The sequence below is a fragment of the Calidris pugnax genome, unplaced genomic scaffold (assembly GCF_001431845.1).
Source record: "Calidris pugnax isolate Ruff unplaced genomic scaffold, ASM143184v1 scaffold148, whole genome shotgun sequence".
NCBI classification, from domain to species: Eukaryota; Metazoa; Chordata; class Aves; order Charadriiformes; family Scolopacidae; genus Calidris; species Calidris pugnax.
Genome location: NW_015090926.1, coordinates 4,738,729 through 4,743,358, shown reverse-complemented (window position 1 = coordinate 4,743,358; position 4,630 = coordinate 4,738,729). Strand labels below are relative to the sequence as shown.

At 37.9% G+C, this 4,630-nt stretch overlaps 1 long non-coding RNA gene across 1 annotated transcript in view; it reads left to right on the top strand.

Moving 5' to 3' along the window:
- LOC106893481 overlaps positions 1 to 4,036 on the top strand; it is a 4,363-nt gene extending 327 nt beyond the window's left edge. The window contains exon 2 of the long non-coding RNA XR_001413080.1: positions 243 to 4,036. This is a non-coding gene — a long non-coding RNA (uncharacterized LOC106893481). The remainder of the gene's footprint in view (positions 1 to 242) is intronic.
- The last annotated feature ends 594 nt before the right edge of the window (positions 4,037 to 4,630 follow it).

Below are 4,630 nucleotides of genomic sequence, written 5' to 3'. Positions count from 1 at the left end.
CGGCACCCACCCGGACCCCGCCGCAAAAAAAAAGGGACGCCGGGTTTGTCTGGCAAGGTCAGCTCTGGAGATAAAAGAAAAAATTAAAAAAATAATAATAATTAAAAAAAAAATCAGGCACCTGATGCACTCCATGAATGTTTGGGTTTTGGTTTTTTTTCCGAGAAAACCAAAAAACTTCACAATGTTCTTTACGAGTGCTGGAAAAAATGAAAGAGATTTTTATTCTTTTTTCCCCCCAGATACGGTACTTTCCCACTTTAGGCAAGCGAGTTGGCGTGTGACCCACTTGGGTGTGGAAACGCATTGCCATCAAAAGAAACCCTGGACATTTGCAAATATTTCTTTGGAAACGCTATTCCCCTTCTGTGTGACAGAAAGTTTCCACCTACAGGAGCTTCCAGTTAGTGAAGAAGTTAATTCAGATTTCAACTACAAGAATTTGTCAAGCATACAAGGAAGTACCAAATTTATTTACATCTAGTGGGAATTTTTTTGCTCATCTGCACAAGAACAACTGGGAAGGAGTCCAAGGATCAATTAACCACCACCGCTGGCATTAATCTCTGGGCAGCACAGGTTTGTCCTGAAGAGTCCTTCCCCTTTCAAGAGTCCATAACATTGTACAGACAAGTGAAATGAAATCAGAATCATCAGCAGTGGCTTCAGTTTCACAGCGAAAGCCAGGGCATCCTCCTGAATTCCCAACCACCCTCTCTTCCCCTGGTGTCACAGCTCTTCAGAGAGAAGCAGACATTTATAAGTATTGATTAGCAGCACAGAAACTACATGGAGATGACCACCGGCACAAAGAAAAGCAGTAGGTTAGAGAAGAGGATGCGTGTCTGTGTATTTGTATAGATAAAGTGCAAATAAGACTTCGGCTGTTCCTGCTGCAGCTTTTAAGGGCAGTGAGCAGTGGCTGGAGCTAGAGGGCCATGGATTTCCCTGGCAGATGGGCCTTCCCCACCCTCCACCATGGCCACCTCGGGGTCCCTCCCAGGTGCTGCCCCAGCCCCACAGACAGTGTGACCCTCCCGAGCCCCCAGGAGCTCAGGTAGCTGGCTTCCCTGCTGGTCACTGACGGCCTTCAAACTCTGATACTAGCTTATTATCACTTCTGGCTATAGTCTGGAATATTTTTCCAACTAGTTATCAAGATATATCCCAGTTAACAGCATCTTGAGAGGTCTAAGGATGTGCCTAAACCATCTGCCATACTAACCCGTTTCAGGAAAAGCATACTGGTAAAGTCTTTTGCCTATGTGTGTTTGCATTTTATTGAATTTTTTTTTCTTCCTCCTAATTAAAATAAAGTAGGATATGTCATTTGAAGTAATATCCTGATCTTTGCTAGAGTGCCTGCATGCTAGACTAGAAAGAATAATCCATGGCATTGCTAGCTAATCCATAGCATTTTACTGCTAATGAGACAAAAACCTCCCTGATCTGCCAGCTCAGCTAGTATGTTGTTATCTTCTGGTTGTATCTGATGGTTTTATCATCACAGGACAGTGACAGAAGGGAAGGGCAAAAGAGAAGTGAGTGGAACTCGCTATGAAAAATAGTGTGTTCAGCTAAAGCCAACATTTTTAAGGAAATTTGGGGAAGGTAGCATTATGGTATCTGGTCTAGGCCTATTTAATTCCCTGGGAATTAAATAGGGAATTGAATAATCTAGGGAATTAAATAGATTTTAGAATCTATTTTAGATTTTAGAATCCATTTTATAATCTATTTAGAATCTATATCAAAACACAGATTTTAGGAGAAAGCCACAGGAATAGGTAGAGAGGAAGGAAATTAAATATGATGTATTTTTGCACTGGTTATGTTGCCTGAGTGATATTGTTGTTCCTCAACAAGCAATTTAAACAGAAATGGAGTAGATCCAACGAGCTTTTATAAGATGCTCTGATATGAGACATGACCTAAAGCTATTAAAGAAGTTTAAATTCCTGTCTTTCAAGACTGGATACACAACCTACCTGAAAATGGCAAAATACAACTGGTTTCTAGGAACGTATCTAGAGTGCACAGATAAAAATGGTAATAGACTGTGACATGGGTAATCTGTCGGACTAGATGGAGGTTGCTCATGGAAAAGGCAAATATGACCTACAATTTATGTGTGTATTGCTATGAGAGCTAGTGGAGACCTGCTGAAGTTGTTCTACAAGCTGCTGTGCACCATACTGTGTATCACTTGGATCCTAAACTTTCCAGAAATCCCTTTTAAAGGAGAAGATGTGTAGAAAGATTACTAGAGAAGTTTATTTTCCAACAGAGAATTGAAAAAAGCAGGCTCGTTCAGTCTAGCAAAGTGAAGTGCACCATGAAATAATAAGCAACCATAAGAAGGACAAAAGGCAACAGAAAATTTCAGAACAAATGAGCAAACTGACCACAATTAATTTTCTCTTAGAAATTAGAAGACTTTTAATCTTCAGTAGAGGAGAGTTTTGGAACCAATTTCTAATAGATTTAGTGAATTCTAAAACTTTAGATGGAGCTTGGTCAAATTACGACCAGGATAAGGACATGAAAACTGATTAACTAGGAAGTCTTTTTCTGATCCCAAGTTCCTGTGAAGTGGAAATGGGAAACTACACTCTAGGAAAAAACTGATGATTAATTTAGAAGAATATGATAAAATCATACTGAAATACCTTGCAGAGAGGACAAGCAAAGTATTTTGAAGAAAAAATTACTGAATTTGGGGAAAGATTATAAAATGTCGTCTTCTTCTAACTTCATGGTATTGTATTTGATCAGCTTCTGCTGTGTCACAAGTCATGGCACTTCTCCTGTTGTATATTACCGTAGCGTGTCAAATTTTCAATCATAGACCCACCATGGGAGTACTAGACAAGACCTTTGGATTTGTTGCAAAAATAAAGTTGCATTTTAAAAAGTCTGAGAACTTCCATTCTCTGAATTTTGAAAGTGGTTGAGTTTTTGCCACCACATAAGGCAGAAAAGGCCAAAAAAAAAGCATATTTAAAACAATTTTTTTCAAGCATCTCAAAACCATACCCTCTCATTTAAAGGCCAAGTGGTGCACAGGCCCACTCTCACCTTGTAAGAAGATTATCTCCCAGAAACATGGCACAACATTTTGTCAGTACAATACTCCCTTTGACTCTACCAGCTATAAAATAAGATGCAAAGTAGATTACCTGGGATGCTTACAACACATTTTCTGGGCAGCTTTTCAGTGTTTGCTGAATGTTTCAGATGTCAAATTCTTCTGCAACTTTATTTCTGATACTTTGGCATTCTGAATAAAATCATTCTCCTCTGTGGATTGTTTTATCTCTACTGTGGTAGCTCTCTCCACATAGTTTTCTGACTTGGCCTAGGTCAGAATTCACTCAAGGGAAATTTGAGAAAGGAATTTCTCAAAGGAACTTTTGAGAAAAAAAAAATGGTGCCTTTTTAAATTAAGATTCTTCCTTTTTGTGTGCTTTTTTTCCAGTGAAGAAAAGCCTTGGGTCATTAATTTTTATCTACTTCATGGTATTTAATGATCCAGTTAACATCTCTACCAACTATATTTTCATGTTTTGGAGAGGCATGTGGATTGGGATATGGTAGAATCCGGAGAAAGTCATAATAGAGTAGAAATTAGCAGGTCTGCTTGGCTTGCAAAGCCATGAATTTCATACATTCGTTATCTTTTCTCTTGATTTTCTTCATTGGTTCATATTTCTAGTAAAATCTTAATTGCATTTAAGTCCCAATGCTGTGTTTGTTTTGGAAGCAATGTAAAATCAGCGTTTTGATTGTGTGTAGTTTTCTAGTAATTTATGCAAAAATGATCTGGTTTTGTTCCTTTTTGAACATACTTATTCTTTTGAAAGTGAATAAAGCAAACCTATAGCTGTGTACCTTCTGCTGTACAATCTGAAGTAGCCCAAGGTACCTCCGAAATTACATTGTGCCTCAGGGCAGTCATGTGCTTCTGCCAACACAGCATTAACCTCTCTGCTTGTTTACAGTCTTGTATATATGTTAATTAAAGTAATACAGCTCTTAATCTGCCTTTTGTCTAATTCTGCCACCACTATAGGCCCAAAGAAGCAACATAAATTTTTTCCTTGTTTTGAATATATGAAAAAGGAGGAATTTTCTTGAATGATTATCTTTATTAAGACATTAGTTACGGATCTTCTATTATTACTTTCGTGCCATTTTCATCCTTGAGAAGTCCAATCAATTTATCTTCTAGTGAAATACATTTAAGTGTGTGCAGGTTTGTTTTCTTGGTTAGTGATAGCAAAGGGGTTAAACTGGTATCCTACAATTAATTCCTAAAGTTATCCCCATCATTTGTTAAACAGTCAAATGAATATGCCTCAGTGTGAAAAGTCAAGGAATCTTCTGGTTTTATTTCAATACTGTAATCCTTTACTTCTCACCAAACCTTGCCTGTGTTCTGTAAACTTCATGTGTTCTGTAAACATATTCGGAGCTAATGTGACAAATCCCTTACCATAGTCATTGACTTTTTACATAAGTTCCACAGATTGTTTTCTACCCTTGGAATCTAAGTAGATGAATAGAAAAGAATTAATTATATCGTTTTTTTAGAGAAACAGTAGTTTCAGTGTTTTCTGGAGCTGAGCAG